Genomic DNA, 14,829 nt, shown 5'->3' on the forward strand with positions numbered 1-14,829 from the left:
TTGTAACCGAGTTCAGCTGGATCTCAGCCATGCCTTGGACAGCTTTATACTGTAAGAAAAACTTTAAAATGAAACCAAAACATTTTGTTAAATTACATTACAAATCTGAAAAACTTGTCACCAGGAAATATACTGCTAACGTCTGAAGTATTTTTCATTATGTGACATCAGTATTTAAAAATTTTGAATGACATTTCCTCAGGCCAGAAAAAACGATATAAGTATGTACAGATGTGAACGTTTGCCCTCTGCCTTGCAAGTGTGCAGTGCTGTTGTGCATACTTAGTGTGCATTCTTGCATTAATGTGGCGGTGATATTACAAGCTTATACTAAAATGTCTGTTTCTTATGAATCAACACTTAACAAACATCACATGGTGATGCTGTGATATGAATTGCATTCTGAAGTGTAATTGCATACAATTTACAATAAATACTCATAGGTTAACTAGTTAATTCATTAGTTTACATGCACAATAAAATGTTTTTAGTAGCATTTAATCATTTTGATGTCACTCAATACTCGTACAATTGCCTGGTTTCCATTACAGTTTTTGGCAGAACTTTTGTGATGTTTTCCAAATGTCAAAAAAAAAACTATTGAGAAATCATATACAGCAGTTTGCTCTCAAATCACTCTTGCAGTATACTTTGATGTCATGCGCCTGTCGAACACACCAGCCTGATTTACCGGAATTCGTACGTATTTTACGAGTTGGCTATTTCGTATAAATTCATATGTAAAACGTACAAAATCATGCAATTATCACAAAACCCCACCCCAACGTGATGGGGCAAAAAGCAAATCGTTCAAAAATACAAATGTGGTCTTACGAATTTATACAAATTAGACACCTTGTGAAAAAACCTTTCGAATTGCCATGAGATAGCGTTGAACACACAGATTATTTTTTATCAAAGGAGATGTAGGCATGTTTTATCCAAGTATGCCAGGTGAAAGCGAACATTTCTGTTGCATTTTTGTGATGTATTCCATTTTCGAATTGGCTGACAAAGCGCCTCAACTTTTTGCATTGTATTGGAGTTTTTGCGAAATTGATGGACATATTTTTAATTCGTAATGGAAATGCAGCTATTGTTCATGTTAGTTTGTTGTGCATTGAGTAATGTTAACATACTGTACCGTACAATTTGGCTGTAAATGTTAAGTTAGGCATAAACATATACCAAGTATAAGATTAAAGAATTAGTCCATTTTCATAAAAAAAAATCCAGATAATTTACTCACCACCATGTCATCCAAAATGTTTATGTCTTGCTTTGTTCGGTCGGGAAGAAATGTATGTTTTTTTTTTTTTAGGAAAACATTCCTGGATTTTTTCTCAATTTAATAGACTTTATTGGACCCCAACACTTTACAGTTTTAATGCAGTTCAAAATTGCAGCCTCAAAGGACTCTAAATGATCTCAACGAGTCATAAGGGTCTTATCTAGCGAAACGAACGTCACCCTTGGCAAGAAAAATACAAAAATATGCACCCCCAAACCACAACTTCTAGTTTTCCTCCGGCTGTGTGACGCACCAACGTCATAATTGCAGCAACATAATTGCGTAATGGCGTTGAAAGGTCATGTGTTACATATATGAAACACACATTTTCGGACCATTTTAAACAATAAACTGACACAAAAACAATCATCATTCAACATACAACAACGTCGGAACGGTCCTCTTTCTCCACACTTGTAAACACTGGGGCGTAGTTTCAATACGTCATCCGTGACCTCTTGACGTGATGACGTATTACGTGAGGTCGCGCTGGCGCGTCACACGACCGGAGGAAGACGAGAAGTTGTGGTTTAAAAGTGCATATTTTTTATTTGTCAAAAATGACGATCGTTTTGCTAGATAAGACCCCGTATACCTTGTTTGAGATTGTTTAAAGTCCTTTGAAACTGCAATTTTAAACTGCATTAAAACTGTTACGTTTTGGGGTCCATTAAAATGAGAAAAATGTAATGTTTTCCTCAAAAAACATAACTACTTCTCGACTGAACAAAGAAAGACTTCAACAGTTTTGGATGACATGGTGGTGAGTAAATTATCTTTTTTTTATTGACTTATCCTTTAATAAATAGTATAAAAGTTGTGTTTAGCAAACACTCTAGTTCCTTCTTGTAATGAGTCAACAACACATTTTAAAAACACAGCAACTGAAACTACAGCTACAAATGCTTGTGTTAATGTACTTGCGTACGTCTTTAAGCTTCCTTAGAAATTAAGATCTAAAAGCTAAACTCAATAAAGTGCCACTTTCAGAGAAAAATAGCAGCTGACCTTAAAAATAAAAATCTAAAGTTACACAAATTAAGGGGCCATCAGGTTCCCACACATCCGCAGCCAACATCAGTCTCAAATAAACGCCCTTAATTACATCTAGATTTATTGTTCATGTCTTGCTCCTGTTGTAAAAATAAAAAACCTCAGCGAAGGTGTTAAAAATTGTTAAATGTTTTTGTAATAATCATTTCACTGTCAATTCATTTCACAGAGGCGTTCATTACACATACGGCTCTCTCTGCACGTTTTTAATCGACGTGGGAACTGTTATTCAAACGTAGCCTCTTGTGCATTTGTCAGGTTAAAATGAAGCCATGTTTTATGTGGTTAGTGAAGTCAACCCAAAAAACTTTCTGCACTTGATCATGTTTTTGGGAGGGGAGCTAGATTAATTGCATTTTTTTGTAAGTTATGCCAACAGTGTTAGTCTGCTTTAGGTGGGATGGCACAAATTTACTATAGAAATGGGATGCCTAACCATAGACGTTATTCAACCACTCCAAGTCCCTCACAGTTTTCCAGGATACCATAACATTGTAAAGCCTCTGGTTCGTAAATCCAAACACTTTTATCTTAGTGTATAATGTTAGTTTTATTTTAAATCTTTTAATTATAGGTCTACAACATTTGATCAAACAGCTCTCAAGTGTTCACGGACCGTTGTGGTCGGGTTGCCAGATTTGCACAACAAAACCAACCCAATGGCCAATTAAATCTAGCCCAGTGACCATGGCTTAAATACAAACACTTTTTTCATAAATTAAATTATCTTTAATATTGACAGTCAATAAACACAATCCTTCAACATTTAACCCGCAGGAAAAGCAATTTGCATCACCAGTTTTAAAGTGACCACCACAGACTTGGCAACACTGGTTAATAGGGCTGTCACGATTAAGAAATTTGGCTGACGGTTAATTGCCTAATAAATTGCGACGATTACGGCGATTAATTGCCTGGTTTAGGGCTTTGACGATCATGAAGATTAGTTGTCTAGTTTATTGCTTTTATTTAATTCTCATACATTTTTTGTTTGTTTATGAAATCATTTTCACACATTGTTGTGATTATTTAAATAAAACCTTTTGGAAGGTTTACCTGGCAGGAAATATTAATACACAACACATATTTAAAAAGTAAGACTATTTAAAAGTAACCTGATACTGTCTTGTTTATACATGCGTTGCAGCTCCCCCTTGTGTTTTTTAGAGAGATGTGCAATCATTGCTGTGATCTGAAATCATCGCGATGAGGTCAAGCAATTGCGATGAGACGATTACGTAATCATTGTGACAGCCATACTGGTTAACCTACCGCCTTGGGCCGTTTCAATATGGCGGACAACTATAGCAGCCCGTAGAAACAGGCAATAATGGCGTATCTATATATATGTGTGCCTAACACCCCGAAACCTTCTGCATTTAAATTTTTACTGTTAAAAAAATAGGATTTTATGATTGATGTATAAATGTGAATATTTTCTGGTGATAGGAAAAACAACATGTGCAATCTACGTGCACAAAAGGGAGGAAAGGCCAGAGCTACTCAACCTCTCAACCAATAGATTATGAAGACGAAAATCTTAAACAAGATAAAGACAAACTGCGAGCTAATTTTCAAGATGCAGCAGTTTCCTGTCCAAAACACTGGATTTAATCCAATGCAAAAGTTAGAAAAAAGTCTGAAAATGTCAAAACATCAATTTATATTCAGCGCTTTCCCACTATTTCTCTGACTTTGTTATTTATCAGTCTCAGCATTTAGATGTTTCCAGCTAGATGGAAAAAATACACCTCTAATCCGGTTGTCAATCTCCCAGCTGACGCTTATGGGATTTCTTCCCAGGAATGTCTAACCCCTGTTCACCGACAGAACCATCGGACACACTAATTTGTCTCCGGCTCTCCCCATTCAGACCACGTACAGAGAGTATCTCCTCCAAGTCTATTATTGACATATTGCCAATCACACAGACTCACATCAAAGACTCACTCAGGCAGGTTCATTCAAAAGAAATCAACACCGTTACCTTGGGACGACGGTGCGCTGTGGAAACCCTGATGTCTGCATTTGCCCCGTTATCGAAAAGATGCTCTTTGTAACACACCTAGCTCTCACAGGAGCTACCGCTGAGCTGTTGTTTTGCGATTTTATTTTTACACCTCGGGAAAGGTGATTAGGTGGTTAGTTTCTCACAGCAGGATATATATCATCCCTATTTAGAAGTTTAATGATCATTGATATGTTATTAGAGCGCCCTCTGAGAAAAGTATCATCAATAATAATTGTATCCGTTTAGTCAAGCATTCTTTAAATGTCACTTTTTATTTAAGGTTATTTATAAAGTGATATCTAATCCTTATTACCAATAACCAGGTGAAAAAATAAACTTTACTGTTGCAATTATCTGTGAGGGGGATGTGATATAACATAATATGTGCATAAAGCAGTACTGTAAACTCAACTAAACAATGTCATGTTTATAGCAAATAGCAAGGGTCAAGATTTGGAGGCCCAGTTAGCCCCTGCTGGCAGATGTTATAATTACACCATTCTGAAAAAAAGGCATCTGTGACACTGCCTGTGAATACCTATTTTTTGTGAGATACTGTTTTTTACAGAAAAACATCCTACAACCTGTCCAGTACATTTTGTAAAATATAACCTTGATATTAGAGTGGTCCTTATTTTTCAACTTTTAAAAGTTCATGCTCTCACCCCACCAATATGTTTGAATAAATAAATAAAAAATTGGGCAATTTTTTTTCCAATATTAATTAATATTTAAGACCTTTGAAGTTAAACACATTGGCGTATTATGTGATTGTGCTATCATGTATAATTGTTTAATCATATATACTTATGGCAGCAATGGACTTATTTGACCATGCTCCATGCAATTAAAACTCCTGTTTTAGTTGTGATATGTCTTTCATAAGCAAGAAAGCTTCAATGTGAATGAAGCACAATAGACAATATACACTGAGACAATGGTTGAAGTAACACGAAGCAAGTGCGATATGGTTACTCGGATCAGAAGAGACTGAAATAACTGGAACAAAGTTACCCTTCAAGAAGCAAGTTTTATGTGTGTTGTGCATTTTTAATTGGTACAGTTTTTGCAAAAATATGTGATTTCGGAAATATTCAAAGGCTTTGAGCAACCTCTAGATATTTAAAATTTTGCACGGTGTGTTTTTATTGATATCCAACACATTTAGGGGGTGAGAGTTGAACATTTAAAAAAAATTAGCCCATTATAAGGACCACCCTACTTGATATATTTAATACTGACTGATGAAGATCATGTCAAAGATTGAAATCAATGTAAAACCGAACTTTGATTCTCCAAATCTCATGAGACTAGATTTCATAGACATGGTCAAATATTTTCTTTTATACAAAAGTTAAGTTTTTAATTTAGTTTACATTTTGATTATATTTCATTTCCTTTATTTTTAATATGATATTGTATTTAGATTTTTCTGTTTAATGATTTACACAGATTAGGTTATGTAACCCTGGCTGCATGCTAAAGTCTCATAATCTAAATGATATGATTTAATTTTCTACCTATTGGGTACACTCACTAGTATGTCCACAGTAACTACACGGAAACAGGACTGTAATAGTAAATAAAATAAAATAAAAATAAAATAAGATGCATTATTGTGGAGAACTTATATTGTACATTTATTTGTAAGTACAGAAGTGTTTCTTGTTAGTTACTGACTGTATACTTACACTATAAGTATGTATCTGGTATTACCCAGTATCTAGAGTAACATATAACTACCAAGTATTTACCACTGGTAAGTACTGTAATGATACCATTTAATTACCATGTTAAAACTCAAAAGTAAGTACCATACATTTGTCTGTAAGTACATTTATACACAAGTACACATACTATAAATAAAGTGCTACCCTTTACATTATTATAAGGTATTGTTTTTTGTTTTTGTGTTTTTTTTGGTAACACATTTTACAATAAGATTGTATTTGTACAGTTGCATTAGCTAACATAAACTAACACTGAACAATATTCATTTTACTGACATTTATTAATCTTAGTTCGTGGTAATTTACTAAAACTAACATTATTAAACTGCTAACATTATGCACAATGAACTACAGAAACATGAACAATTGTATTGGCATTAACTAACATAAAACAAAATGAATAAGTGCTGATAAACTTTATTGTTGATTGTTTGTAACTAATGCATTTACAAATGTTAAAAAATATAATCTTACTGTAAAGAATTATCATTCATGTTTTACCAAAAGCATTAGGCAGATTTCTAACACACCAAGTGCATTAAAATAAACATGTTTTTAATCCATTATCACAAACTAAGTGACAAAGTTATTTTCTGTTCTCATAAAAAAAAAATAATGGACAGCAGGCCACAAACGCTGCACAAAGCCATTTGTGATGTTGTAAATAACTTGAAATGCACCTAAGTGGGCCATACTCAAAGTCACAAGTTTGACAAAACAGCCAAGGATGCATTAAAGATGATGAGCCACCGTGCCAGACTGCGCGGTCTCCAGACCCCTGTGCTCCTGCGGACCGTTCCAATCCAGTTCAGCAGTTTTAATGCACAGATTTAAGGGTCTGCAGTGAGGGACGAAACTTTATGGAAGTTTCAGATGTGGACAGAGACAAACCCAGAGGCGAAGTGGCCTGCAATGAGAGGACTGCTGAGGGTCGTTCGGGGCAGTTGGGGCTTCTCCCAGCTGCCCGGGAGATGTAAATGAAGCAGTATGTGGAGTTAGATTTAGGCATCTCTGCTTTGCTCTGTCCACCAGTGGAGAACACCAGGGGAGAGCGATAGATGCGGTGTCAGCTGTTTGTGGATTCACCCTCATGATCAGAGCGAATGCTTCTGAGCCCGAGGGTCGGCACTGGGAGAGAGTTAGTGTGATATACTAGCGAGCCGAGATGTCCGCGGACGACCCCTGAACGCCACTGGAGTGGTGATGGCTGTTTTTTAAGCTTTCTTGGCATACCGCATTCGCCCGCAAAAAATCTCCTGTGGGTTCGCTCTCTCTGCAGTGTTTCTGCAGTTCTCCTGGACAGAAGCGTAACTCGCCCCAAGATTAGTATCAGATGGCCCTGTTCAGGTTGATAGCAACTTGATGGACCTGTGATGAAATATGAATAAAGCTCTAGCGAGGTGTCTTGGCCACACAGGTAGTAGCTCTCCAAAGCAGCATTCATGACTGATAAGAAACGCTCTACATAGCCAAATGGGTAGCATCAACTGTGTAATTACCATCATTTATTAGGGATGCACCGAAAGGAAAAATTTTGGCCGAATAAAATGAAACACTCAGCCGAAGGCTGAATACGAACATGTTTTTTCATTTTCCTAATTACAGGGTTCCCACACCTTAGTTAACTTCAAATTCAAGGACCTTTCAAGGACTTTCCAGGTCCAATACCCTCAAATTCAAGGACTAAATGTGGGGACAAATTTCAAGTGAGAGCAAGGTTACATTGTGTTACCTTAAGATACATTGCAACACTTCACTTTCGAGGGAACTTGCGCTGCGTCACTGCAGTGACACTTTGGGGACGCCTCCAGGGGTAAGTGCGTCTGAATGTGTATATCAAATTCAACCAATGGTGGGCTTAATGACAAAGACAGGGTGACACGGGAGCCAAAAGGTATATTGCTCTCTGAAATATTGCCAAAGACGGCGTTACAGGGACGCAGGAAGTATGGGAAGGGAGACGCAGCGTCTCGTTCCCTTCTCAGAGAACAAAAGTTACATACGTAACACGAGACGTTTTATGCAAAAAAGCATTTTGGTATGAATCAACATCCACATACAGAAGATATAAGCATTTAAAGCGAACAGTTTAGCACGTGTGTTTAAAAAGTCTAGAATTTTATAATATTATCCTACACTACACAGGAAATAATGTTAATTTTTTTCCAGAAAACTTCTTGCATAAAATAGATTCAAGCACTTTCAATGACCTGTATCTATGTATGTATATTTTGTAAAACTTCCCAGGGCCTTGAATTTCCCCCCCAGATTCACAAACCTTCAAGGATTTTAAGGACCGGTGGGAACCCTGCATTTTATCAGTATGCGTGTTCACTGGAATCAAACCCAAACAACAATGTTGAGCTAAAGGAACACCCCATTACACAGCACTTTGGTCCCAGAATATTTCCGTAAAATTGTCAGAATGGGTTCTGGGTGAACACAAACACGTCTCCTAAATGTTCTGGGATCGCTCCTGTAAAGAGGACCTAAACATTGCCATAACATTCATGGAAAGCATCCTGTGTGAACAAGACGCAGAAACAATGCTGTAAGGGGCGTGCCGTAGTGAGGTGACGCGTGTCATCGCAACAAGAAGTTATGGTTCAGCTCTTTGACAACGCAGATCAACATTCACAACAAGAAATGTCAGCAAGCAGAGATCAAGGAGCTCTCACTGAAGCTGAGATCATTGACAGAACAGCGCATCATGCACTCCTTATGATCCCTCAAAAACAAAAACGCACACGCATGCTTTAGAAAAAACTACCAAATGCAAGACTTTAAATATGTCATGTGAAAATATGAATGCACGCACAGATTCCAGAAAATCATTGGCAGAGTGAAAAACAAACGATCACGGACAAATTCCGATGCATTTTCCGTAATCTCGATGTGAAAAAGGTCATACAGTCCTATAAGATAGTGATGACAGTCAGACATGTTGATAAAAACATTGATACACTGAAGATTGCTTTGGAAAGAAGCGTCTACCGAATGCATAAATGAACAAATGTTGGTAGACAGAATCAAAACTAACTGCAAACTATTAACTTAATTTTCTCCTCTACTAAACAATCCTAAAGTGTTTGCATACACACACATGCCTAGACACACACAGCTCTCAGGATCGGTGGTGGAACAATTGGCAACACATTTCCATGGACAGAATATTTACAAGGACTGCCAATTCCCAGTTCCGTTTTACATTCAGCGTTTTTCCCTCCTCAAGGTAACACGGTGCGTTAAAAACGAGGAAACAATGATCAAGTGCCCATTGGGTCAGGACCAGATTGAGATGGTGCAGTTCTCCCAAAACCCCTATTAAAATGTCAAGCCACAGAAAAGAGAGAGCTTGTATCCCTCCCTCTAAAACCACAGAGGAGAAATTAAGTGTGGCCTCTTTGCGAGCCATAAATTACAGGTTTTAAACAACAGGGAGTCAAGGAAACTCTCCATCACTGTTGTAATTGCTCCGCGAGTGCTGCGCTCTTGTAAAGAAATTAACCTCGCTTTTGCAAGCCGTGCTGCATGAGAGACTGAAAAAGAAATCGAGAGAGAGAAGAGAAAACCTCTTAACTTGAATACCTCGACCTCCCAATCTGATTCCTTTAAAACCACTTCATACATAAATATTAGTGTCCCTTACTATGTCATACTATGTGAACTTTAAGTATGTTTTTAAAAGAGTCAAACCTCAAGGTGCCTGTGCGTTTATTTGTTCTCCAACAGATTAAAGTCTTATTGCACCTGTACAGAGTACTCTTTAAAAAAAATGAAAATGTAAATTAAAAATGTAAGTGTTTGTGCTGCATTTAAAATTTTGAGTTAACTCAACTTGAAAATATTAGTTAATTAAAAAAACTGCCAACTAATATTTTAAGTTACATTAATTCAAATGTTATGGCAGCACAAACGCTTACTTTTTAAAAGGAATATTCCATTTTCTTAAAAGAAAAATCCAGATAATTTACTCACCACCATGTCATCCAAAATGTTGATGTCTTTCTTTGTTCAGTCGAGAAGAAATTATGTTTTTTGAGGAAAACATTGCAGGATTTTTCTCATTTTAATGGACTTTAATAGACACCAACAATTAACACTTAACTCAACACGTAACAGTTTTTTTCAACGGAGTTTCAAAGGACTATAAACGATCCCAAACGAGGCATAAGGGTCTTATCTAGCAAAAAGATTGTCATTTTTGACAATAAAAATAACAAATATACACTTTTAAAGCACAACTTCTCATCTAAATCCGGTCGTGATTCGCTAGCGTGACCCCACGCAATTCGTCATCACGTCAAGAGGTCACAGAAGACGAACGCGAAACTCCGCCCCAGTGTTTACAAGTGTTGAGAAAGAGGATTGTTCCTACGTTGTTGTATGTGGAATGATACTAATTAATGTCTTTGTGTCAGTTTATTGTTTACAATGGTCCGCAAATGTGCGTTTTATATATGTAACACATGACCTCCCTACGTCACTACGCATTTACGTTAGGTCGCGCTGGACCGGATCTAGACGAGAAGTTGTGCTTTAAAAGTGTATATTTGTTATTTTTCTTGTCAAAAATGACAATCGTTTTGCTATAGATAAGACCCTTATGCCTCGTTTGGGATTGTTTATAGTCCTTTGAAACTCCGTTGAAAAAAACTGTTAAGTGTTGAGTTAAGTTTTAATTGTTGGTGTCTATTAAAGTCCATTAAAATGAGAAAAATCCTGCAATGTTTTCTTCAAAAAACATAATTTCTTCTCGACTGAACAAAGAAAGACATCAACATTTGGGATGACATGGTGGTGAGTAAATTATCTGGATTTTTCTTTTAAGAAAATGGAATATTCCTTTAACTTTTCTAACAACAAATGAAGAGGTTTTTTTTTCATTTTTCAGAATTCTTGTTTTTGTGGTTGTGCATTTCAATTAATATCAATTTAACTGCAGTTGGTTTGTTTAGATTTTAACCTTCATAACTTAAATACATTCAAGTAGCACAATAAAACAAAAATGATAACATGATAACATAATAATAAACATGTTTTGACAAAAATTTTAAAAACGGATTTATCTCGTTTTGCAACGAAACTCTTCAAATACTTTTTTTTACAGTGAATGCGATTGTTTAAAAATAAATACAAATAACACCAAGCTATGCATTTATATACAATTTCAGTGCTTCATTTGGTTCCAAGAAACCATTCTTGAAAAAGGTTCATCAAAACTTGAGAAAAAAAATTATCTAAAAAAATTTGATTTTGGTCTTGAAAAGTAACATTAAACAAACTATTGAAGGATTAATCGGTTATCGGCAAGTAGGAACCAACTTAGTAATCAGTATCTGTAAAATCCACTATCTGTCGACTTCATGTAAGTTACTGTCTATAAAATTGTTTATGATAGTTCACTGTGTATTAACTAATGTTATAACTTTTGATTTTTAAAATTCATTAACAAATGCTGTACATTCCACAAATAGCACCCGACCATCTAGCATTTAATATGACAGACTATTTTTAAGTATTTTTATTGTTGGTAACACTTTGTAATAAGATTGTTTTTGTTGACATAAGTAAATGCATTAGCTAAAATTTACTTAAAATAAGCATTTGTCTACAACATTTTTAATCTTAGTTTATATTAATTTCAGATTTACTCAAACATTTTTAAAAACGGGTACCAAAATCAAAATCAAATTAACAAAAATGTAAATGCTGTAAAACATACTGTTTATTGTTAGTTTATATTGGCTAATGCATGAAATAATGTTAACGAACCGAATCTTATTGTAAAGCGATACACAAATGTTCTCTTCTTTTCGTCTGCAAGAGAGAGCTGTGGATAATTCCCACCAGCATAAACTCTTGACAGCTGCGCTGCAAGATCTACTGTATTAACACATAAATATTAAAATGTCTTGTACTCTGTGCTGGGTCTCTGTAGGGTTACGCTGGGCTCTGTTGTAAGAATTTCTGACACTACAGGGACAAATCAGCTTTATCACACCACCAAAGTCAAGCGAAACACTGACCCAAACACACATTCATACACCATCAAGCTCTCTTTCTTTCCATCTCTCACACACAAATTATGCAGGAGCGCCGTGAGATGTAAAGAGAGAGACCTGTGAAAGAATTGAGAGGGGTCCGCTAAAACAAGCTCTGAGGGACTCTAGTCTGTCTGCTGCAGGTACCATTAAGAGTTGGAGAGAAACAGCAAGTCTGGGGGAGGATAAAGGAGACGTGAAAAGAAATCAAAGCCACCCATGTGAAGGCACTATTCAAAGCGGATGTTTTTTCCTGATGCTGTGATAGTTTGTCACGTTGTGAAATTGCCAGTGCTTCGGTTACACAGTGAACTTGCACAAGAATGATGTTATGCGAATACTAGTTGAATTGACAACTAATGTTATTAGATTTAATGAGACATTATTATAGCTGGGTTTTCCTGTGGCTCAGACCGTTGAGTTAGCGGTGCGAATGTCATAGGTTTTGACCTTTATGTTATTTGTAGCAATCATGGTTTTTGGTGTATCGATTACTATTGGTAATTTTGTGATAACTATCCTGTAATTATACTAACCATTCTTTTTGTTTGTAGTAAATCCATCCCAGTGAATAAATAAACTGAATAGGTTGAATAGACTGTAAACTGCTTTGGATAAAAGGGTCAAATGCAAAACATACAAAACATGTTTTAATTGCCATTGTATTGTAAACTAAATAAATTTAAATTATGTCTGTGATCTTTCTTAAAAATAAACGTCACATGTTTTTATATTTTGTTATTTGACTTTTTTTAATACATGCATTTATATTATTTAAGCATCCCACATACAGTAATATACTTTAGTATTTACTATAGTAAACATAATGTAGAATATAGTAATTACACCTCGTTTATGTATAGACCGTTTTATCAGGTGACACGATATAAGTGTCTGGTCCAAACTTTTCTTCCGTTTTTTTATTTGTTTAATGGCCTGATTAGATGCTGAAACTGAACTCTTACACAAAAACCTCGTCGAAAATAACAAATGTTTTGGGTTCCAATGTAATTTACGTGTTGATTATTTTGCTTGTTATATAAATAAACTACTTTAAAAGGACTTTGTTGTTATTTATTCTTCGCAGAGTTTACCGGAAGTTACGTGATGACCACGAAAGTCTCGTGTTTAGGTTGTTACTGCTGAAACCGTCTATAATGTACTGTATTATGTAAAACTAACTATAGTAAATTGATTAATGGTAGGCTAGTACAGTACATGTACTTTAAGATTATGGCAAGGATAAAAACAATAAAGTATCAAACTTTTTACTACAGTTTACTGTAGTAAATATTACATTAGCATACTACAGTTTTTTTCATGGTGGATGGCTCAAATGTCCAAATACTTTAGGGAAGCTACACATATTAATAAATTAAGATGGCATGAATAAATTATTTTAGAAGGGATTGCAGATCAAACACCACATTAGAGCTGTGGCTCAATCGTTACAAGAAAACAAAAACAAAGGGAAAGTAATGTTTCCTCTTCAATAGCGACAACAATTAGCAGCTCTTTGTAAGAGCGAGACCAACAAATAAACAAATAGCGTTTGATTGACAGTGGACACAGAGCTGTTGTGTATTGTTACCTTTGTTTGTGCGTCGTTTATATACTGTAGACACAGAGAAACAAACTGTACTGTGAACAGTCCACTTCACTCCTCTTCATCTGTTGAAGGGTGAGAATCCTGTTTCAGCACGCGCTGCGTCACAAACGTCATCACCGATTAATTACGACCCACGAGCCAGAAACGTGCTAGAGCGCGAGGAGAAAAATAATTACCGCCACACGCTTCTCACCGAATACAAACATACAGTTTTATAACGTCGTTCATTTCAGTGAAGCCTTTGAACTGCTTATATTAAATTGTTTAGAGGGTCAAATGTAGGATGATACAGTATTTCGTGTATTTTGCTAACAAGTGCAAATAATTTATGTTTCAGATGAAGGTAATATATTTACACGTGTTTGTGTGGAAAAAGTACCTTCTTATGTCCAGGTTTAATGTGCATCGATACAGCAGGTACACCAGTCATAGGATGCTTCCTCTTGCGCCTTTGTCACGTGACCTATCTAGTGAGGTCATGGGGCAGCAATGAAAACCTTATATATATTTTTGCATATACAGACAAAACCCAGATAGCAAAAAATAGCAATGAGTCGGCGGACCACCGGCGGTGCTCTGGCGGCAGTAAGCGTCATAAGGGCGTAATCGCAAACAGGTCTGACGGCGGACCGCCGTGGCAGCCGCTTTTGCATAAATTAAGCAGTCGGTCCGCCGGCTGCATGCTGGCGGCATCTCGCAACAAATGAGAGTGACGTATTCAGCGGCAAAAGTTTCATCCCCGCCAGCGGGACGCACCTATAGCCGACAGCTTGGGGCTGGCGGCATATAGAAGCCATGCGGATATTTTTTGCTATCTGGGAAAATACTATCCAAACAATACAACCAACATCAAACATGTCTTCTTAATTTTAGTTAAAAATAATTAAATAAAATAAATCCTAAAATTTTCCATTACTGTTGTATAGCCATATTTATAATATCCCTCACCAAATGTTATTTTTAACTATTAATGCATTTATAATTATTAAATCTTTAAATAAAGTCCCTTAGATGAATGTCCCCCTTGTTAGTCTTTTGGAAATCCCGCTGAACACACCCCGGTTGCTCATCTAGTCACATGACTCTCAGGA

At 36.2% G+C, this 14,829-nt stretch overlaps 1 long non-coding RNA gene across 2 annotated transcripts in view; it reads right to left on the reverse strand.

Moving 5' to 3' along the window:
* The window catches only part of LOC141350078 (uncharacterized), a 74,252-nt gene extending 60,037 nt beyond the window's left edge, over positions 1–14,215 (reverse strand). For both annotated transcript variants that reach the window (XR_012358028.1, XR_012358027.1), the window contains exons 1-2: positions 14,118–14,215; positions 13,721–13,887 (exon numbers count right to left, since the gene is read on the reverse strand). This is a non-coding gene — a long non-coding RNA (uncharacterized lncRNA). The remainder of the gene's footprint in view (positions 1–13,720; positions 13,888–14,117) is intronic.
* Positions 14,216–14,829: the final 614 nt, after the last annotated feature.

The sequence above is a fragment of the Misgurnus anguillicaudatus genome, chromosome 16, assembly GCF_027580225.2.
Source record: "Misgurnus anguillicaudatus chromosome 16, ASM2758022v2, whole genome shotgun sequence".
Classification (NCBI taxonomy): Eukaryota; Metazoa; Chordata; class Actinopteri; order Cypriniformes; family Cobitidae; genus Misgurnus; species Misgurnus anguillicaudatus.